Source organism: Stenella coeruleoalba, assembly GCF_951394435.1.
Source record: "Stenella coeruleoalba genome assembly, chromosome: 2".
Lineage (NCBI taxonomy): Eukaryota > Metazoa > Chordata > Mammalia > Artiodactyla > Delphinidae > Stenella > Stenella coeruleoalba.
In genome coordinates, this window is record NC_137147.1 from 8501460 (window position 1) to 8525325 (window position 23866).

General features: G+C 46.1%; 1 protein-coding gene across 2 annotated transcripts in view; it reads right to left on the reverse strand.

Annotated features, from left to right (window-relative positions):
• TUNAR (transmembrane neural differentiation associated intracellular calcium regulator) overlaps window positions 1-23866 on the reverse strand; it is a 47979-nt gene that overhangs the window by 2834 nt on the left and 21279 nt on the right. The window lies entirely within an intron of this gene.

Consider the following 23866-nt stretch of genomic DNA (forward strand, 5'->3'; position numbering starts at 1 on the left):
GTGTAGGAGGGCATCACAGCCACACTGTGTTCTAAGTGCCGGCTGCCCTGTGAGCAGGGGTGACTGCACCTAGGGAAGGTGGTTAACTGAGACCGGACTGGATGGAAAGGAGGTGGGGAGAACATCATAAGGAACCTGCATCACCTCCAGCAGGAGCATAAATTGGTATAATCATTCTGGAAAGTTCCTTGGCATTACCTAGAGAAGCGAAGAGACATATATTCTACAACTGGGCTGAGCACCTGATCTCCTACATGTCCACCCTAGAGAAATCCCTGCACCTGTGCACCTGGAGACGGGGACAGGATCACTTCTGTGAGCTTCATCCGTGACAGAAGAGGACTGGAAGTTACCCAAACAGGCACCAAGAGTCGAAGAGACCAAAACGTGGCCCCTACAATGGACATGTCCACCAAAAAGAATATTATATGCACTGAGGCTACGCGTGACGGCGTGGATGAGGCCCCAACACTTCAGGTAGTGTGAACAAGCATACTGCACAGAATACACACAGCATATGTCAATTCATAAAGGCTCAAAACAGGCCAAACCAAACCTATATACTTAGAGACATATACTTTGATGTTTTTTAAAAAGCAAGAGAATGATTAACACAAAATTCAGTAGAGTGGCTTCGTATAGGTGAGGACAGAGTGGAAAGCCATTGGGAGGAGCCAAAGGCCTTCAATATACGGGTCATTTTCCATTTTTTAGGCTGGATGGGGGGGTACACGGGGGTTCATTTTTATCCTTATCCTTTCAACTGTTTCAGAGATTCTCCGGAATGTATGATATATTTTGCAATAACTAAAATCTTTTCTTTTTATTCTTTAAAATGATAAATGTGGCCATCCAGGGGGCCTAGTGGGCAGCTGAAGCCTTCTTTTCCACTGATTACTAATCCAAACAATATGTAAGAAATGAACTACGTATGTGAGGTATCGACAGCTTGTCTGTTTGATGGGAAGTGACACAGACCAGGCCAGGGCCCCTGGCTGCATCTCTTCCAATAGAGAGCTGTGTCTTTAGAGCTGGAAGGCTATTCATGCTCTAGAGTTGTGACAGTTAATTTTATATGTCAATCTGACTGGGGTGCCAAGACATTTGCCAAACATGATTCTGGGTGTGTCTGTGAGGGTGTTTCTGGATGAGATGAACATTTGAATTGGTAGACTGAGTAAAGCAGATTGCCCTCCCCAGTGTGGGTGGGCCTCATCTCATCAGTTGAAGGCCTGAATAGCAGAAGAGGGCTGAGTAAGAGGGAACTCCTCCTGCCTGACTTCCTTTGAGGTGGGACATCAGGTTTTTCCTGCTTTCGAATCCAAACTGAAACCTAGGTGCTTCCCAGGTCTTGAGCCTGCAGGCCTTCAGACTGAAATGAAACCATCAGCTCTCCTGAGTCTCCTGGTTGCTGACTCACCCTGCAGATCCTGAGACTTGCTGGCCTCCATAATGACATAAGCCAATTTCTTATAATAAACCCCCATCTATCTATCTATCTATCAATCATCTATTATCTACCTATCTATCAACTATCTATATATCCATCTATCATCCTTCTATCTGTTATCTATCTACCTACCTACCTATTATCTATCTATATATCTATCATCTTTCTGCTATCTATGTATCTATGTATCTATCTATCTCTTATCTGTGTATCTATCTATCTCTTATTGGTTCTGTTTCTCTGGAGAACCCTGAGTAATCAGTTCAGGACTCAGAGGATATCTCAGGACAAATATGTGAGAAGAATCACGAAAAGGAGTCCGGGAAGGTGAGGAGTATGGTTGCAAGGTGAAATGTCTGCATGTCTCTTCCTCTGGGTACGGGAACCCCTGAAAGGGCCAGGTCATGCCTTGTGGATCAAGTTTGGATTTGGAACACAGCGTACGTGGATAGATGTCTGTGTGGAGGAGAGAGACAGACAGTCAGTGAAGACTAGGGGAATTAATGCAACAGGAATGAATGAATGAACAAATGAACGTCTTAACGGGAAGTTTCACTTCCTTCACAACTTTGGTTTACTTGGTAGGCTCAGAGGGGGTTCCTAACCCCCTGAAGTGATTGGAGCCGACTTCATCTTTTCAGAGCTGTCCACTCTGTCCTAGACAATGAAATGAAACTTCTTGGAATAACTCCTGTATGTAGGATGTAATTTCTGATTAAAATTGCTTAAAAAAAAAAAAAAAGCTTTGGCTAGGCAAACCTTCTAACTGGAACTGTTTGGCTTTCTTTCTTTTTCTCCCTAGTACAGTTTTTAATGATGTATAATACACGTAAAGAAAAGTGCACGGACTTTAAGTGTACAGCCTGATAAGTGTTCATGTCTGTTAGCTGTCACCAATATCAAGAAACAGAACCTTCCAGTACCCCAGGAGGCCCTATGGCCCCCTATTCCACTCACAATCTCTTTCTTCCTTCTTCTCAAAGCCATCATCCTGACTTCTAACATCCTAGGCTGGTTTTGCCTGTTTATGAATTTTATAGAAATAGAACCACACAGCACGTCCTCTTTTGACTCTTTTTCCCCCCAAGGTTATGTTGGTCAGATTCACCCCTGTTGTGTGTAGCTGTGGCTCATTCTCAGTGTGAACAGTATCCCATTATATAAACAGACTCACATGTTTCTGCATTTATTTTACTGCTGATGGGCATTGCGTTGTTTTCAGTTTGAAGCCATTATGCTGCTATGAACGTTCTTGTACATTTCTGTTGGCAAACACATGTATGCATTTTCCCCAATGTTTTAAATGAAAATTTTCAACATACAGCAAAGTCTAAAAAGAATTTATAGTGAGCACCCATACACTCAACAACTCAATTTCACCACTAGCATGTTACTATACTTGCTTAATCAGATACTTATCCATGCATCTACTCGTCCATCTTTTGGGGGGTATATTTCAAGGTAGACTTCAAATATAATTACACTTCCCCTAAGATACTGCAGCATGCATGTATTAACTAGAGTTCAATATTTGTTTGCAAGGCTTCCTTTCGATGTAAAATTTATGTGTGTGCAATTTCCTATTGGCTGCATACATCCAAGAGAAGAACTGCTGGGATATAGGGTATGCATGTGAAAGTGCTTGTATCTGCCTGCTTGCTTGTGAGTGCTACATTGGTCCCTTCTTTTATTTTGGTGACTCCATGGCCTAGCCTTCGCATGGAGTCACAGGAAGGCATAGGTACATCCACTCCCCCCTCTGCCCTGGGCAGACATCTACCCAAGCGCCAGTTATCTGTCTCATGGGTCTCTTGTTTCTTGTAGTTTCCTTAGCTAGACTTCAGGCCCTGAGAGAGCAAGCTTTTGGATCTCCACCTCTAAGCACAGGGCTTGGCAGGGACCAGGCATTTGGGTAAAGCATGCTGAATGAATGAGGGGGTACTGAAGAGGAATCTGGCATCCCCCCCGACCCCATCTTTGCAGGGCAGGGAAAAGATCACCAAGGTCGGTCTAAAGAGATACAATGAGTGCTGCCCTTAAAACCGAAGACCCATCATTGCAGTCACTCAAGCAAAACAAAGTGCCGGTCGTGGAGGCTGCTTTGGTTTCAAGGCTGAATTTAGCCTCTTCCCTGAGTTAACCCGAAATAGCTCTGACTTAGGAGGAAGTGGAAGAGAATAATGAGGTCGACTGTGTTTACTTTCTGAGGTCTCTGCAGCAAACCAAGAGCCCAGAAGAGGTCCTCTCCGACTCACAAAAGAGTTGCATCCCCAGAGTTTGCTTCCAAGGTGCTTGAGTTATCACCCTGAATTTCCCCAGAGAAACCGTGTTGGGAGTGCAGATAGATTCCCAAGGGAGCTACAGGGGGCTTCCTAGCAAAGAAGTGGTTGGAACATTGCTTTCTTTGGGAAATGTTATCTAGCCAGGGCGTGGAGGAGAATGAAAGAGGCTGGAGATTAGCTTGGAAACCAGACCAGTAATAGAGATGGGAGGGGAAAATAAAACCAAAATAAAACAGAAAGCAAAGACTGGGGCCGGGCAATATCTGACATGAGGCCTGCTCCACAGGTATAAATCCATCCATTCCCTCACTCATTCCTTCCTGCCAGGATATGCAGGGAGGGGGTAGTGGGAATTAACTGCTAACGGGAAAGGTGTTTCTCTTGGGGGTGATAAAAATGTTCTAAACTTAAGATTTTGGTGATGGTTGCCCAACTCTGTGAATATACTAAAACCACTGAACTGTACACTTTGAAAAGGTGAATTTTGTGGTTTGTGGATTATATCTCAATAAAGATGTTTATTTTAAAAAGACAGCATCTGCAATAACAGCTGAAATATAAATTATCTAGGAATAAATCTAATAACAATGTGTAAAATGTTTATAAAGAAAATTAAGAGTAGTTTACAAACAGACATAAAGGTACATCTACATGAAAAGGTAGCTATACATCTTCAAGGAGTGTGAGATTCAATATCCAGAAAACACGAGTTCTTCCCAAGGTGATTCCTATAGATTTACTGCAGTCAAAATTTCTACAGGGTCTTTGGTGCCCCTTGGCAGGCTGATTCTAAAGTGTATATCAAAGTGCAAAGAGATAATGACAGCCAAATTATTTACTAAAAAAGAGTAAGGTAGGGGAACTTGCCTTATAAGACATCACAAATTACTATACAGCTTTAGTAGTTAAGCTTTAGACAAATACGCCAGAAGAACGGAAATGGGGCCACACACACTTGGACACGGCTCATCACTGGGGGAAAATGGGCCTTTGGACACACAGTGCTGGAATAATTGAGTATCCATATGGAAAATTAAATAAAATCAAACCAGTATTTCACCAATTCCAGTTGGATTATACACAACCATGAAAAGGAAAACTTAAGAACTTTTATAAGACAATATAATGAACATCTTTATGACCTTGGTGTAGAGAAGGATACCTTAACAAGACATAAAAGCTCCCCATGCGGAGCCTGTAAGAGTCGTCTTACAAAAGTCCTTAAGTTTTCCTTTTCACGGCTGTCTATAATCCAACTGGAATTGGTGAAATACTGGTTTGATTTTGTTTATTTTTCCATATACTCAATTATTCCAGCAGGGTATATGTATAGCTGATCCACTTTGTTGTAAAGCAGAAACGAACACACCATTGTAAAGTAATTATACTCCAATAGAGATGTTTTTAAAAAAAAAAAGATCTATGCACATGCATATTTGCCATACTGATTTGTACAATAAACTGAAAGAAAAAGAAACATAATGCACAACAAGGATTGGTTAAATAAATGATGGTAATAAAAGAGGGAAAAAAAGACATAAGATCTCAAACGATAAAGGAAAATATTAATGAATTCAGGGACATTAAATTTAATACCTCTGTTTATCAAAAAATGTCATAAAAATAGAGTTAAGCAACAATCTGGAATATACGTGTGTGTGTGTGTGCACACGCGTGTGTGGGTATGTACTATGTGTCTATCATATGTATGCTATATACACTATATATATCATACATATCTTGTTAGTGTCAAGTCAGCAAGAAAATGATACACTTCCAGTAGAAAACTGGGCAAAAACCATGTCCAGGCACTTCTCAAAAGAATAAATAACCACAAAGAAGTTAAACTTCAGTAAGCAGAGAAACGCAAACTAAAACACAATGAGTTACCATCCAACAGCCAACAGATCGACAAGAGCTAAAAACTTCAAGATCACCACTCAATACTCACGAGGCTGTAAAGCAAAAGGGACTCTTACACACCAGCTGCAGGAGTACAACTTGGTCTCTGTCACTCTGGAAAACAGGATGCTACCATCTTATAAAGATGAACATACTCAGACCCTGGTGACCGCCATCCCACCTGCGGGCACACACCTGGATACACCTGCACCGCTGTCCCAGGGCATGCAGCCAAGCATGTTGACCGACAGCAATGTCAGTGTTAGCGACATGCTGGAAACCACAAAAATGTCCATCCATGGTGGCCTGTCGTATATCCATACACCGGAATTCTACATGGCGCGAAAAGGAATGAAATGCTGCAGCCTGCAAGAATGAATCACGAATACAGTGTTGCATGAAAAACACGTGTCGCCAAAGACTACATAAGGGATGTTTCCATTTGTATGAAGTTCAGAAACGAGGAAAACCTAACAATGTGTCATTTAGAGGTATAAGTGTGATAAAATTACAAAGAAAAGCGAGCGAATAATAAACCCAAAAGCCAGGGGAGCAATTACTACTAAGTGCAGAAGGGAAGTGGATGGGATCAGGGCGGGGTGCTCCAGGAACCCGTGAAGTACTGGTAGTATTTCTTAAGTGGGGTGGTGGGTACAAGGGTGATAGTTCTTTATACCTTATATTTTCTAAATAGGCTTTTGTTATCTCTCCAATAATTAATACATCAATTAATGAATAAAGAATTATTTCAACTGAATACTCACTAATAAAACAATGCTTATAATAAAAACAAATTTATAATTTATTAAGATGACTTTAAAAAACAGATCCACAGGGTTCTAAAGACTAGGGGTACTGAGTGTCATGCTAGGTGCCAGGAGGAACCCTGTACTCTGTAGCCAGGAAGGGGGCCACTCTCTCTGCAAAGACAGAGCATCCCTAGGGAGCGATGGACAACTTGGTTTTGGACATGGCTCTCAGCAAACTGGTCCTCCGCTGGGCTGCTTCTGATAAACACACTTGAGAGCTTTTAGTAGTTGGCCTATTTAGTATGTCTTGGACAATCAGCTCCATGAGTCTAGGGTGCTGGGTATGGCCTGGGTGTAGAGGCTGCAGGGCCAGCAGGGAGAGCCCTGAACAGAAGTCAGGCCTCAGTGCGGTTCCTGGAGACACAGCGGCTCAGGGCTGCCAGGGACCCAGGTCGCTGTGCAGTGCACATGCCCAGCGCCCGTGCCCTTCCTTCAGCATCAGTGTGTCACTTTCCCTCTGGAAAGTTAACCTCTCAGTGAACGCTGTCAATCAAGGAACCAAGGACATGGGCCTGGAACCAGGCTAAGCCCATGTGAGGCTCTTTCTGGAACTCAATCTTTGGTGGGATGATAGAAGGTGGGGCAACCCTAGATGCTGATCATCGCGGCCACGGCACCGAATGAGATTCTAGTAGCTGCTGCCTCCTGGGGGCCTGGAGCCAGTCTGACTTCTGGCCTTTTTTTTTTTTTTTTTAATTTTTACTGGAGTAGAGTTGATTTACAGTGCTGTGTCAGTTTCTGCTGTACAGCAAAGTGAATCAGTTATACATATACATATATCCACTCTTTTTAAGATTCTATTCCCATATAGGGCATTACAGAGTATTGAGTAGAGTTCCCTGTGCTATACAGAAGGTCCTTATTAGTTATTTTACATATAGTAGTGTGTATAGTAAGTCTCCTACAAACGAACGAGTTTCGTTCCGAGAGCGCGTTTGTTAAGTCCAATTTGTTCGTAAGTCCAACAAAGTTAGCCTAGGTACCCAACTAACACAATCGGCTATACAGTACTGTACTGTAATAGGTTTATAATACTTTTCACACAAATAATACATAACAAACACACAAAAAAAGAAAACATTCTTACAGTACAGTACCTTGAAAAGTACAGTGGTATCAGCTACATCACCACTGCTTTTATACTTGCTTCCAGACATCCTGGGCTTGAAATAAAGATACTGTACTACTGTACTCTCTATAGTCCTGTACAGTAAAGTACACAAAAGCACAACCACGTGTAGAGGATGCACACATGTGACAATGTACGCCAGACACACGAACTAACTCACGTATTGGACACATGGACGCACATTCGCATCTTTGAAAGTTCGCAACTTGAAGGTTCGTATGAAGGGGACTTACTGTATATGTCAATCCCAATCTCCCAATTTATCCCTCCCCTCCTTTTCCCCCCAGTATCCGTAAGTTTATTTGCTCCATCTGTAACTCTATTTCTGTTGTGTAGATAAGTTCATTTTTTAAAGCTGGGTTCACCATTTCCTTCCATCCCATGAATTACCTCAAATCCCTGCAAAAATAGTGTGTTTTTGCTTAAGGCAGAACCCGTTTCTTACCAACACCTGCTGTTTACAAACAAAGACCCTTCACTCGTACAGAAGTGACATTCAAGTTTATTTTGTTTGCTTCCTCATTTGACCTTTGAATTCCCCCTAGAAGAACTCCACTAAGTGTTCACTGGGCCTCGACTTGAATCCCTCTTGTCACTCTGGAATTTACCACCTGTCAGGACAGCTTATTCTACCTGCTGACAGCTCAGTCAGGAAAGTTCTTCTTTGCTTTAGAATAAAATATTCTCGCTGTAGCTCCCACCCCGTGAAACTACTTCCATCACTAGGAAACAGCAAAAATAAGTCCTTGTCATCTTTTGCAAGGCAACACCTCAGGTTTTGAAAAGCTGATATGCAGTGGGAAGAAATGATAACTCTGGCCTCAAATACATCTGACATCCAATCTCGGCTCCGTGGTTTACCAGCTGGGTGACTTGGGCAAGCTGCTTCACCTCTCTGACTCAGTTTCCTTATCTGTAAAGGGGAGGTAATACTTAGCTTGTAGGATTAAATAGAACGGTCGTGAACTGCCTAGCTCCAGGACTGGGAACTACTATGGTCAAATGATGATGATGATGGTGAGAGAGGCTCGTGCTCATGCCCCAACGAGCCCCCTTTTCTCCAGCTAAGCACCCCCCCGTCCCCCACTTGTTTAATCATGATCCTTCTCTTGGAAAGGCACATCCTAAAATCACAGCGTTTACAAGAAAAGCATTACTCCAGGAAAGGTGTTCCCAGCCCAGATGGGCCAGAGCTATCTCCTTCCTCTTTCTGAGGCAGCACACCCATTAATGCTGCCCAGAACCACACCGGCTTTGGGGCCACCGCACCGTGCTGTGGAGTCGTGACGCTGCAAAGCCACGTGGACCTCACTTCCGGTTGGAGGGAAGTGAGTGTTTTGAACCCAAGACAGGACGGAGTGTTTGGACTGCATGACATTTCAGCACCTTGGCTCCTAGACGACCTCTTCTCCCCAACCAGTCATTCTCCGCCAGCTTCAGACCATCCGAAAACTGGATGTGCACACCCTCCGTGCTGTTGCCTAGATGACTCACTTCCCAGTTTTCGACCAGGTTTCCAGGTTAGTGCTAAGTGATTCATAGCCTCACCAGCTGTTTGCCTTCTCCTCCTGCCCATATTTCTCCATCTTTTCTATAAGATGCCATGAAGTCCAGCTAGGACTTCTAGGTCTACCAGACCAGTGACCTTGCCAGAGGAGAACATGGCTGAGAGATGCAGTCCTAGGGACCCACACTGGGTCCCGGCACCCTCTGTCCCCTCGACTCACTTGTAGGGTCTCCTTCTCTACACCAATTTCTCAGAGCCTTTTATTAAGAGTCACAGACCTGGGCTTCCCTGGTGGTGCAGTGGTTGGGAGTCCGCCTGCCGATGCAGGGGACGCGGGTTCGTGCCCTGGTCCGGGAAGATCCCACATGCTGCAGAGCAGCTGGGCCCGTGAGCCGTGGCCGCTGAGCCTGTGTGTTCGGAGCCTGTGCTCCGCAGCAGGAGAGGCCACAACGGTGAGAGGCCCGCGTACCGCAAAAAAAAAAAAAAAAAAAAAAAGTCACAGACCTTCCTTCAACTGCCACTTGGTGATCAATAGTCAATAAGAAATTAAAAAACCCACAGGATTATGACCCACGGAAACATTGCACAGCAGTTAAAAACGATGATGAAAAGACCAAGTGGCCTAAAGGCAGATGCCCAGGCTAGGAAAACACAGGATATTACAATTCAGGTCTACTTAGGATTATAAATAATAGTTTTCAAACCTCACTAGTACAGGAAAAAGTGCATGAAAAAATGCATGAGGAAGAATATTTGGAAATTTTCTGTAATGTAGTTGATTACATTATTTTACTTTTATATTCCCTTTTATATTCAAAACACATACATACGTAAATAAAACCATGAAGACTGCAAGCGCTTCTGTCTTTCTACAGCCCTTACAGAACCTTACCACCCAGGTGACAAGGACAAAGCGTTCGATGCTGGTGGGCAAGCAGCCACTTCTGTGACAGCATCTCTCTGCTGGAGGCAAGGAAGGAGGGAAGGAGCTGGAATTCCAGCTGGGAAATGGGCGTGGGTGTGTGTGAGAAGACAAATGATAAAGGTTCTGACACCATTTCTATTACAACTGAGATATTCAGGCTGAATGGAATTGGCTTCGGTACCCTTTAATTCTAGTAGAAACTCATTTTTCAAAATAATGCCAGTCTTGGGACTAAATCTGTGCTCCCTGACATGCTGGAAGGTACCACACATTGAAGACAGGAGTGGAGAGACGATTTCATCCAAATTCTTTCCATGACTCGCTGACTGCCTTCTCAGGAGTGGCTCTGGCTCAGCTGTAGTTCCCAATTTCTGCGTCTCTAGGACATTTAGATATTGTGGGGTGAGGACATTTCATTCCAATTCCATTTAACAAGGATGAGCCTCTGCCTGGAAATTCAGAAACGCTGGGTGACAAATCCACTGGATGACGCTCGAGCATTAAGGAAGCAACGAATTTTCCCTGGAGAAGAGACCTCAGTGGTCACTGAAAACACAGCATCCCCTGGGGAACCTGAAAGCCAGACTTCCCATGAGTATGCCCTGGGCATCCACGTAGAGCAACGGGCACGCCCCAGTGAAAGACAAAGCCTTTGGCCCTCAAGCACCTCATGACCCAAGGAGGGGAAACCACAGCGTCACTATTGTGATGCGAGCCCAGGGCATGGCAGGGGGCGGAGCGGGGGCCACAGAATGGGGGAGTCCTGATTTACTTGATGGGAAGGAGCTAAGCTGAGACCGAAAAGGCTAGCAGGACTAACTCGGCCCGTAGTAGGAGAAAACTAGGTGTTAGGAGACTGGCAGGTGCAAAAAATAACGTGAATGTGCAGAAGGCTACACACAGAGTCTGGGCGATGAAGCATCATGGTGAGTGTGGTGAGAGCTGACGCCGCGGGGTGGGGAGAGGAGGCCAGACAGGGGCTCTTGTAAACCACTCAGAGAGTTTTGGAATTTATTCAGTACACCATGCAACAGGTACTTGGATGTTCATTTCATGCTTATTATCTCAATTATACATACACGCTATTTATATAGGAGATACTCCATAATAAATTAAAAAACCCATTTAGCTCCTAAAAGCAGACCACAGTAAGTAAAAGTTGGAAACTTGCTCTCCAAGATGAAATGTTTGGGCCAGGGAGACACCAGCTCTGCCAACATTCCACAGTGAAGCCTCGATCCTTGCCTTCTGAGGCCTCAGGAAATCAGCTGGGAGCCACTCTCCGAATGACAGAAAACTTACACCCAGGCAGGGTCCTCTGCAGAATCTGGGCAAGAGTTCTCCAAAGGACAAACTCTTCCCTATGTGCCCATGCCCAGCCTAGGGGGCCACAGAATGGTCTGCCTGGGTTTCATTAGATGCTACTCAAGGGAGATGGCGGCCTGGACATCCCTGGTGAATGTAACCCCATGAGTTCTGAAGAACCATTGAAGAGAGAACATTTGTAAAGCATTTAACCTGCTCAGCAAAGATTTGCAATTATTATTATTATTATTACCGAGTTCAAGCTTGTACTGCTCACCACATGACAGGCTAATAAATGAGAGACCATTTGTTGGGGCAAGGAATAGCGACTTTATTGAGAAAGCCGGCAGACTCCTGTCCCAAAGAACCATCTTGCCTGAGTTAGAATTTAGGCTTCTTTTATACTAAAAGGGGAAGGAGTAAAGGCAAAAATTTCCTGGTTCCGGTCAGCCTTCCAAGGAGATGTGTTAATGTATTCCTTCCTGCAGTCATTCACAGGTGAGCCTAGTCAGGAGGTTTCCTGTGAGCTAAACAAAGATATTTTAGCTTAACGGTCATTATCTGGGAGGCGGGGTTCCCAGAAATGGGCCATTGTGTATAATTTAAGCTTATAGGCAGCATCTCTTTAGTGATTAACTTGTAATAAAATACAGAGATTCTTCCCTATTACATTATTATTATTAACAAGCAGAGTGTTGTCCCTTACTGTCAAGATATTGCTGGATCTAGCTTTGCACATGAGGTCTGTCATGATGTGACCAGTAACTACTTCTCCACCTACCCATGGTGATACCAATCACACCTGCTAATTAGTAAGTACAAGGTATGGGCCAAGCTCTCTATTGTCATCCAGCCTGTCAGCCACTCGACAAATTTTTATTGAGCACCTACTATATGCCAGGCCCTATTCTGGAGTATTGGGATACAGCAGCAGCAGCACAGACAAAAATAAGTGCTAGTCCCCTTTAAGAGATAAGGAATTGAGACTAAAAATAGTTACTGAACACCTACAACCTACCAGGCACTGCCCTAGGTACTAGGGATATTGCAGTGAATAAAACAAAGAACTCATCAAAAACTGAGTCAGGATTAAGCCCAGTCGCCGACATCCTTCTCACCTGCTGCCTCCTTCTCGTGCCCCTCACTCTGGTCTGGCAGTCCCCACCCCCCAACTCCTGCCGTGTCCTTAACCGCAGTGCATCCGCGCTCTCTCTCTCTTCCTGGCTTGGACAACCGCCACTCATCCTTCCGGGCTCAGCTCACTTGGCTGCATCTCCAAGGACCCCTTCCTGACGTCGGGAGGCCCACTGCAGACTGTGTCTGAGAATATCCAACCCTATTCTGTAACCATCCCTTTTTCTGGGTCCTTCCCCACTAATCTGTGAGCTCCTTAGGCAGGGGATGGGCCTGGGTCTGATTTATCTCCGGGTCCCCCAGCCCTTGCGCCTGCCCTGGAATACCAATGGCGCTCAGTGTATTGAGACGGCAAGTGAGTGAATGAAAAGATGGACCTCAAGGTAGCCTGGTGAGGTCCAGCTTCCAGGTTAGGGGAGGAAAAGTCAGGAGAGACAGCTGAATGGGTGACAGGGACAGCCCAGCCCAGCACACCCAGTTGGACCTCACTATAAAAAGACAGGCCATGAGGAGAACCTGTGTTAAAAGAGCAAGCCATCTTTCCCAACTCTCCAGGCAGGGGCTGGTTAATGTTTGCATGGGGGGATGCATGGTGGGGAGAGCGAGGGGTCATCAGCCCTGAGGCCAGGTCAGAGAGATCACCCCTGCTCCAGCAGCTCCTGGAATCTTCCTTCTCTTGTCCACCATCTACAAATGGCGACACCATTTGCACTCAGAGTGAGCAATGGACAGACCGGGACCAGCTTCCTACCTGCTCCTACCTGGGGAAGAGCCTGGGCAAATCTCCCTGGGCTCAGCCTGTCCAAGTGACCAAGGAGAAGTGGGCCCAGATGATAAGATATGGGGGCCCTCAGTCGATGTGCTTATTTTCTTTTCCACCTTGAAGTCCGATGAAAGGGAGGCTGTGTGGGGTATGAAAAGTTTAAATACTGATATAAAGAGGAAAAACAGCTCCCTGTACTAACAAACACTTAGGGGTAAATTAATCAGTATTTCTCTTGCTCAGAGGAGAATACATTTTTAGTTGTGGGGAAAATTAATTATATCAGCCTAGACTTCCCTGAGGAACACGTCATCAGGTAGCTCTGGGGTGAGACTGCTTAAACCCATCAGTGGAAATGAGACACAGCTCCACCAGAAACATCACACCCGCCTGCCTGCTACTTCCGCTGGGCCGTGTACCTTACTTGACAGTAGACCCCACCTCCAATTCCTAAGAGCAGCACGATGTAGGGAGAGAGGCTGGCACTCTGGGCAGCTGGATGTGAGTTCCAGCTTGTCCCCCGGTGAGTTATATCACCTTAAATACATCAGCCTCTGTCTCCAGTCCACATCAATAATTGACTCGAGATGGACACAAATCTGGACTTTCAAGAAACAAATATTTGGGCTTCCCTGGTGGCACAGTGGTGAAGAGTCCGCCTGCCAATGCAGGGGACACAGGTTCAAGCCCTGATCAGGGAAGATCCCACATGCTGCAGAGCAACTAAGCCCGTGCGCCACAACTACTGAGCCATCTGCTGAAGTGGAAATCACTCGGTGCTGGAGGGAGAGGCAGAGATGCTAAGGGGTCCATCCTTGGTTACAAGGAGCTCCAGAATTGAAGGGAACTTATGAAACATTCTGTCCAACGTCCTCAGCCAGGGCTGGAGTCCTGGGGAGAAGGGCTCAGGCCCTGCAGGGTTCCCAGACTGGGCTGCCCCTCGGCTCCCCTACCCCTCTGCAGACCCTCCCCGCCCTGCTTCTCAGTAGCAACCAGGACCCAGGGCTACCATCTCTCAGGGGTGAGTCTCAGGGCCCTGGGTTCTGGTCACTTTATTTTTTAAAAAAAAAATGATTAATTTTACCTGTTTATTTTTACTTTTATTATTATTATTTTATTGGCCGGACCACACGGCTTGTGGGATCTTAGTTCCCTGACCAGGGATTGAACCCAGGCCCTCAGCAGTGAAAGCGCTAAGTCCTAACCACTGGGCCGCCAGGGAACTCCCCCGGTCACTTCGGATTCCACATTTGCGGGCTGACCCCAGGCCTGGTCAGCACACCCCTGCGCTGCACTTCTTAAGGCCAGGCTTCTGCCTGAGCACAGGCTCCCAGTTCCTGTCTGAGAAGCCCGCTTGGTGACCCCGGGCCTGGGCCACTGACCTTCGTGTCCGTCTCCATCCTCCAGGGAAAGAGTGTTTTGCTCTAGAACCTGCCTGGTGGCTGGAGCTCTGCTCCTGAGGCCGGGGGGTCAGGCTACCACCTTCCTGAGTCCTGCCTGTGCCCAACTGCCCCTTGGCACTGCCCATCTTATGGCATGAGCCCCACTGCCCAGTGTCCCACAGACCCCCAATGTCAACTGCTTACCAGGCCTCAGTGCATCTGCCAGATTGACTTTCCCCAGCTCCCCAAAGAGGCGGGTCCAGGCCTAAGCCAACCACCCAGGCCAAGCGGCCTGTCTCCAGGTGTGTCAGGCAGGGCCCCAGATCTATTGTCAGGGAACTCACAGAACCCACGTTACGTGAAAATGAGCTGTCAAACACGTTCACACCCTACACTGTCTGCCAAAGCCCTCTTCGCCAGCTGTGGTGAGTCACAGATGACCACAAAGCCATCTGAGACTCTCTCCCCTGGACAGGCAGGCATCCTTGTCCCCTCCCCTGGGGTGACAGCACACAGTGGCAGTGACCCTGTGCCAGTTTCTGGGTCCGGCCTTAAGAGATGGACAGCTTCCACTTCCTGGACTTTGGAACACTCCACTCTGGGGGAAGCCCGGTGCCCTGTGAGAAGTTCAACTACCCTAGGACTGCCTGCCGTGAAGAAGCGCAAGCCTGGTCCATGCAGAGGAATGAGGAGACAGAGGCCTAACGGTCCCAGCTGTGCCAGCCCAGGTACCAAATGTCTGAGCGGAGGAGCCTTCAAAGCCAAGTGATGCCAACACAAGAGTCCCCACGTGGGAACAGCCCAGCCAGGCCCACTCCACCCACAGAGCCTCGAGAGATAGTAACAACTTTTGTTTCAAGCCACAAAGTTTAGGCTGGTTATTCAGCAATAGGTAACACTGGCTAAAAGAAGCTCTTGTTTGCAATCCTTCAGGAAAAGGAGGCTTTTCTTCTTCAAGCAACAGCAAGTGATTCCAGCAGAATCTGATAAACAGGCAGACAGAGCCTTCTGGGGCAAGAGCAAAGATCATGGACATCAATTTTCTCATCTGTAAAATGGGATCATAATTCCCTGGGGATTCGGATGAGAACCGTGTGAGGAGGATAATGGACCAAGCTGACTGCATCTGTGATTTGTGTCCAATGTGTGTCATTGCGTGTGTGAGGAGGGCGTTCATTCTGGAATCCGTGCACCTCAGTTCAAACAGATCCAGAGACCTAGCAGGTCTCTAGGGATCGAGTCTGGTTGCCTCTCACCTGGACAATCCTGCTTGGCTAAGCCATCATCTCTTACCTCCTGGTAGCTGAGGGACCCTGGACACAGTAAGGGCAGTCAGCAGAGCCTGGGGTGACGGAGCCCTTCCTAAGGCCTAGGCAGTGTTCTGGGCACTTTACATCCACTGACAATTTTAACCCTCACAACAACCAAAGAGGAGGAGGTGCTGTCATCATGTTTTATCAGTGAGCAAATTCGGGCCAGTGAGAGGAAGGGACGTCCCAAGGCAGGTCTCACGGCTGGCAGGTGTAAGAGAGCCGGACTTAACCCACACATCTGGCCCCAAGCCCACGCTCCCAAGTGCCCTGTTCTATCGCTTCCTAGCAAAGGACCACAAGCCCCCCCGCCTCCCTCCTTTCATCTCTGAGCCTCAGTTTCCTGGTGTACAAAACGCAATGATAACACGTACCTGCTAAGTGTCACGTGGATTAAATGAGAACTCATCCTCGGTGCCCAGCACACCTCTCTCCCTCCCCCAGCACCACACTTTATGGGTGAAGGTTGCAAATAAAGGGTATTTACTGAGAAAATGTATGTTCCTTTTTCTCCCCCAAAGATCCCACCAGGGAAAGGACAATCCTTTTAAGGAAATCCAACTTGAAGATCTTGATCAGATGAGAAACAGAAGAAGCTGAAGTGGTTGCAGAGGAATGTGGACCCCTCCCTGCAGACCGTATGGAGGCATCAGTCTCTATTCTTTGCCCCAGGGTCCAAGCTCAGAAGTTTAACTAGACTATGAAAGGGATGTGGCCAGAAAGTCCTTTTAAGAAGTGGGCTCCCCATCCCGGCACTTGGGTGCCCTCATTTCTAAAGGCCTCTGGGGAGATCCCACGGTTTCTGAAGGGCACAGCATAGAACAGCGCCTGTAATTGAGATTTCTTAGCGCTCAGGTCTTGCTGAGCAAACAGCTCTGCCGGCAGCTGCGGATCAACAGCCTGTATTTCATCAATATTTTTCTTTGGAGGGCTGTACCTATCCACATTGCACTTTCTCAGGAGCATTTGCATTATAATGTGATTTTTTCGACACGACCAGACAGCTGGGTGGGTTCTACCATCTACCGAGATACCCAAATCCCATCTCTGCATGTGGATCTCTCCAATGGTGCTCGTGTCCTGGCTGGAAATAGCATCCGTCTGAATGACAGGTTTTTTGAAGAAACTGCTACTGACATGCGGAGAGAAGTCAGGGTTACAATTTTGATCCAGTACTTGTCCAAAACTAATTGGAATTTTTTAAAAATGGATTTTGCTACCAGGTGTCATCCTCCCCAAAATATACATAATGCAGCTCCTGCCTACCTGTCCAAATTCCTCCCACGCTCCCTCTCAGTCATTCCTGTACCAACTACACTAGCACCTGCCACCTTTTTCGCAAATACCACCTCAGGGCCTTTGCACTTGCTGTTTCCCTCTATCAGAACACACTTTGCCGAAACTTTTGAGCTGACTTGCTCTCATAGTATTCAGGTTTTGCTCAGATATCGTGCCACCAGAGAAGTCTTCCTGGCCACCCTGTCTGTAAAGGTCCTCACTCTTCACTCTTCATTCACATGTTTACTTCATTTTCCTCAAGGAAATGATCACTACTTGAAAGAAAAGTATTTTTCGTTTCTCCTCATCCTCACTTTGAAGATTAGCCACGTGAGGGCAGTCTTGTCCTCCACTGGAGCCCCAGTGCCAAGAACAATGTCAAGTGTACTGAAGAGACTCAATAAGTTGTTTTAAACAAATGCATAAGTGCCCATTTTCCAGAAGAGGAAGTTGTGGCTCACTGGAGGTAAGTGATTTGTCCATGACTGCGGGAGCCAGAGGCATCAACCCTTACACTGTCGTGAGCCCAAAACTATTGGATTAATTCCTACATTCTTCATTTGCATAATTTCTATTTCCTGACTCAGTCCAAGCACACCGGCTCCCTTGACATCTCCGCTACCATCTCCATGGAGCTTGGCGCCCAGAAGATGCTCAGAAAACGTTTGTGGAAACAGGTCTGAATGCGTGAGCAGAGCCCTCTCCCCCTGATTCACATGGGGTGGGGTGGGGGAATGGGAACATTAAGGTTCTTCCCATCTGACCACTCGCTGAACACTCAGTCCCTCGTCTCTAATAATTTCCCCACGTTTTTGCCCAGATTTCTGTTGGAGCATCTCAGGGCTGCAGGAATCACTGCCTCCCATGAGCAATCGCTCTTGTCAGCGCCAGTCAGAAAGTTCTTCCACCAGCCAGACAATAGCTCATGCTCATTTCTCTGCTAAGCACACACCTTCCGGAGCTATTCCTTGGATTGCTTCCTATTCATCTCAAATGTTATGTTAGAAAATAAAAGAGAGAATCAATAAAGGATCACTGAAGATAAAAGGCTGGGGAAAAAACGTTCTTAAAAAAAGAGATAAAGAAGGCCAGAAAAAAAAGGAAAATAAGGAATTAAAGGTACTTGTAAATCATGTGCCCTCAGTCCTGTCTCATGGCACATAAATGGGCCAGACTTCCCTCCACGAGCCCGTTTGTCCATAAAGTGGGGATGGGGGCCAGGTGGGTTTGCCCTTTCTAAAGGCATGTGTTTCCCTTCTGCTGCCGCTATTTGTTAACGCTGACAGTACTTAGAAATCCAGCACCACTCGCCCTTCTGAAACTAGCACTGCCTGGGACCTTTAGCCACCTTGTCATGCATGGTAACAGCTACCATAGATTAAGCGCTGACCGTGTCCGGGCCACCTGCTCACTCCCCAGCACAGCCCCGTGCACGCAGCAGCCACTGTGTCTTCATCCAACAAGCTTAGGGCTACCAAAGGGGGAGGGGGAGGGGGAGGGGAGGGGAGGAGGGGGGAGGGGAGGGGAGGGGGAGGGGAGGGGAGGAGGGGGGAGGGGAGGGGAGGGGGAGGGGAGGAGGAGGGAGAGGGATAAACCAGGAGTTAGGGATGAGCAGATGCAAACTACCATCTATAAAACAGATAAACAAGGTCCTACTGTATGACTCAGGGAACTAGATTCAATATCCTGTAATAAACCATAATGGAAAAGAATATACATATATGTGTATAACTGAATCACTTTGCTGTACACCAGAAACTAACATGAAATTTTAAATCAACTATACTCCAATTAAAAAAAAAAGAAAAAAAAGAAGAAAAGAAACCCAAGCCTCCAAGCGGCAAAGTCTTCCGCTGCCCTGGGCTCTGTCCGCTGGGGCCTGGCTACCCTGGAAGAGGCCTTGCTCTTCTGTACCTCTGGACCCCGGCTCTTGCTCTATCCTCAGCCATGTCCTGCTGTCCTCACCTAATAACAAAATTCAACTCACACTGGGCACAGAGGCTGAGACTCATGCTGAGGGCAGACTGTACCTTCCTCACCCCTTGCAATTAGCACAGTGTTATGCTTACAGAAGCCTTTACATACATTTGCTGAATAAATGAAAACCACCAAGGAACAGTGAAAATCTCCCAGTAAGTGCTTCCATCTCGGATCCCGCGTGATTTGAGGACCTCCCTGAAGCTGAACGACTGTTGTGAATTTCCTTTAAGTGATTTTACTGTTTCTGTAAGTCAGAACATTCAAAGGAGAAAGTTCTCAATAGCAGAAGATGAGGGTAAATGAACTAAAATACATGTAGTTAATTTTATTCCACATTTTCCTAATTCTGCACCTTATCTGGAGTCATAAACCTCTTCGAATTCTTCCCTATGCAGGTAGAAAGCCCTGGGCGATCTAGGAGTCCCTCTAGGGGGCGCTGTTCCACAGGCTGGTACATGCGGGTCCCTACGTGGCATCCCCAATGCGAGGGTCTCCTGTCCTGAGAGGGAGGAGCCTGGGTATTTTCTGGGGGTTTGGGGGAGACTGGGAGTAGATTCTGCAGCCCCCACCTTTGGGCAAAGGACACTGGACCAGGGAGGAGCAACCAGCCCAGGACTGATCTGCATGTTCCCTGACAAACAGGGAACTTGGAAACTTGGAAGGAATTCAAGCAGGCCTCCTACTGGGGGACAAAGACAAGTGGATGGGAAATCTGACACCAGTCAAAGGAAATGAGAGAAAAGGAGAAAAAAACGAGGGTTTACACCTGTGTGGGATGTGGGAAGAGTGTTGACTGTGCACTGGGTCTGTCACTGGCCAGCCTGTCACTGGCCAGCCATGTGACTTCAAGCAGGCCACTCCCCCTTTGCAGGTCTCACTGTCCCCATCTTTAAATTAGGTGGGGTGGGCAAGATACCAGACAATCTCCAGCATTGCTTCCAGCTCCTACATCCCATTATTCAAGTCTAAGTCGAGAAATATATGAGAGAGTAGATTGAGATCAGAAAGCCAGGCATCTATTGAAGCTACCAGGATCTGCCAGCAGAAATAACTCTTCCTCCTTTGCAAAGAAGCTGGGCCAACTGCTTTCCCTGGTATTGCACAGAGCACGCTGCATCTCACTGATGCTCTTTGACTACCCTCAGCCTCTTCTGCTACACTTTGCAGAATGAGAAACGTGTCTTACTCCTTTCTGGATCGCCAGCACCTAGCACAGTGCTTGGCACACCGTGAGCACGCAATAACACTTGCCAGACAGATGGGTGGGGCTCTGGCAGGTCTCTCCAGGATGGCTCACCACACCCTCTCTGGTGGAGACTGCTAACTGTCTTACCAAATCCGTGTTCCACTTTTCCCTGGCACACAGCCAGGCTTCATTTCCCATCTGCCTTGCAGGTAGGTGTGGTCACGTGACTGAGGTCTTGCCAAAGGGATGTGAGCAAAGTGACGTATGCCAGGGCTTTGGGAGGCCGAGCAGCCGAGCTGCTCTCTTTGTCATTCCTCCAGCCTGGATGGCGACAAGGTCCTAGAGGATGGCGGAGACCCAAGATGGGGAAGCTGGGTCCCTGCATCACTGCATGGAGGAGAGCTGTCCACTCACCCGACACGCCCACACCACCGGGCTATTTATGCACGAGAAATAAACTTCTATTGTGTCTGAACCAGTACATTTTGGGGTCATTTGTTACAGTCCTTCTACTTGCCCTACCTAGCATTATCTTTGCCCTTTTAAAAATGGAAAAGAAAACTCTTGAATTGCAAAAGGGGAAGGTGACAGAAAAGCTGATGTTTTTGCAATTTTTTCTTTGGAACTGGTGTTTCTAGGGCTTTGAGGATCAAAGTTCCTGTCCTCTTACTGACACACCGATGCCACCTTTCTCCCACAACCGACTATGAGCAGAAAATTCCAGTGCTCCAACGGTCAGCAAAGTGAAAGAGTCTGGGCCTAAAACCTACCTAAAATCTATCGAGTCTTTTGGAAAACAGGTACTGAAGGCCTAGTAGGTATAGGGCACTGGGATGGACGCCCTAAATTTGCTATTTTTCCAAACCCTAAATCAGTCTGCGTGATCTGAGAAGCACAAATTCAATCAGCACAGTCAGAGGCAGCAGAAGAGAATAACTGATATTGAGAGAGTCCCAGAACCCCCAAGATGTATGGAAGCCAGAGGGCACAGTATCCAGACATGAAAGATCTAGGCCTTTTTACGGGGTGGGGTGGATAGCCATGTATGAAAAGAAAGTAACGCCCGGCTACTGAGAAGCAGCGTTTCAGAGAAAAGCAGATCAGAAATCAGAAGGTTGGGATTTAACAGCTGTGCCCTTCCTCCCTGTGTGACCTTGGCCAGTTATTCAATCTTCCTGAGTCTGATCACTTATTAGCCAAGGAAGACACTCACAACAGCTGCTAGACTTTTCTCAACTCCGGATAAACAGGCACATAAGCAAATGAGCGACACGAGAGAAAGATCCAGATAAACAAACGCAAAAAACTGACCTTAGAGGAGAGAGAAATAACTCACAGATTAAAGCAAATAAACAAACAAAAAGCTCTAATGACTATCCTGCCACTTAGTATATTAATGGCTATAAAACAAAAACCGATTTCCTACTAGGAAAAGGAGCAATCAGAGAATAAGGAAAAGCTCTTAAGAATTAAAAATATCAGGGCCAAAATGTTTTTTAGAAATAATTTTTGAAAAAGATGGACAGGAAAATGAAGCCAACAAAATCTAGAATACATTTCTAGGAGAAAGGCAAAGAAATAAGAAAATATGAGAAAAAAAGGTGAAAGTACCTATTAGACCCATTCTGGAAGGTTTAAACGCCAACAAAGAAGGGGTTCAGAAATGTGGGAAGGAAACAAATTGATTTTTAAAAAATCAAATATATTAGGACCTCCCAGAGCTAAAGGACCAAGTCTTCAGATTACAGGGATCTGTTAACTGTCCAGAAGAATGAACGAATGAAGGGTATCCTCATGTACTGCATAAACGCCAAGGATGAAGAAAAAGTCCTAAAATCCGCCAGGAAAGAAAAAAGAGGAAAATAAAAAAAACTACAAGGAACCTAGAATCAGATTTCTCATGGGCAACGTGGAAAGCTCTCAAAATTCAAGATTCTTTAGGAAAATCATTTTGAACCTGGAAGTCTGCCCTCAGTGGGAGTATAAGACACAGACATTTTCAGACAGTCTACTTTCCATGTATCTTTTCTTAGGAGGTTCCAACCCAGGAGAGCAGCAAAGGGGAGCCCAGAAAGATCTCTAGGGAGCAGGTGTGCAGAGGAAGCAGCACCGATTGGTTTAGGAACAGAGAGGGTCCTGAGAGGATAAAAACGAAAACCAAAAACTGGGAGGGGCTCAACAGAACAGGTGGTGTGAAAAGAACGAAGATATGACAAAGGCAGATAAAAGCAAGAAGGAAAAAAAAGGCAACTAGAAATTCCAGGGGGGAGGAAAAAACAAAAAACAAAATCCTTCATAATAAGGTCATGATCCAAACATGAAGCAAACGAAAATATGGCATGATTTTAAGCAATGGATGGAGTACGAGCAAAGAGAATCCATTTGACTCTGTTACGGGACATTCTGCCTCGAGTGATCCAGGGGTTGTGACGCGGATCTCCGGAGGGAGAAATGTTATCCCAGCACGTGGTTTAACCCAGCATCAGATACTTCTGATAGAGCAATAATTGTATCAATGCTGCCTGCTGTGTCTGAGTTTTAAAGTCAATCTACCGGCAAAGCATATGGCAGAGAATATAGGACAGGAGGTAAATATAAACACCCCAATGTAATATCAACCCTATAAGGTGCGTGATTCTGAATCTGAGGGGGAAGGTAGGAAAAATGGCAAGACACTGATAACCTCATCTTCCAAAATGCAGAGACAGAAGCACTGTGAAAGGATGATGGGCAAAGACATTTATTTAAAAAATGAAAAAGTAACTGATTGAAGCACTTTAATAAAAATAGGTTACGAATGGTCAGGGGAGGAGTCAAACCTTCTTTTGCACTTTAGCTGACATCCACAGTTATGGCCCAAAGGTGATGAATCCACTGCCTGGATGTGAATCCGGGCTCACGCAGAAATGGGAACGGTCGAGGTGAGGATTAAATGAGATTATATAAGGAGCATCCCCAGAACAGTGCTCGCCACAAAATAAGCACGCAAAATATATCAGGTATTTTACTGTACCCCTGCCCACACAATTTGATTTGTTACAATGTACGTGTATTGATTTTTTAAATTTTTCACATGTTAAATTAAGAGATATGCCAAGCAGAGCTATTTGAAGGAACAAATGCAAAAGTGAACTCGAATCAGGGCAGGAAGTGTAAAGCACTATTTTAGAGGCTGTTTCATAAGCAGGACAAGGAGGCTCCTGCTGGGAGCGAACGGGTGGCCCGGAAAACATGGGAGGGGGGCTTTGGTGAGGAAGACTCCCCAGAGAGAAGCCTGGAAGGAGATTCTGTTCTTTGCGCTCCTAAACTGTTTGCAAACTGTAGAGCTCTCTATTGCTGCATTAGATCGACATAAAGTAGTAGTTTTTTTTTTTTTTCAAATAATACAGACACAAAACAAGTCTGTACACCTTTGGGGGGCCTGGGGACTTTAAAGAACTATTTGCAAGTGGGATTCAAACAGCTGCTCTGGTGCTTACATTATTTGCAGAGCTAGGCAAATGCTGCAGAGGTTTTTCTGTTTT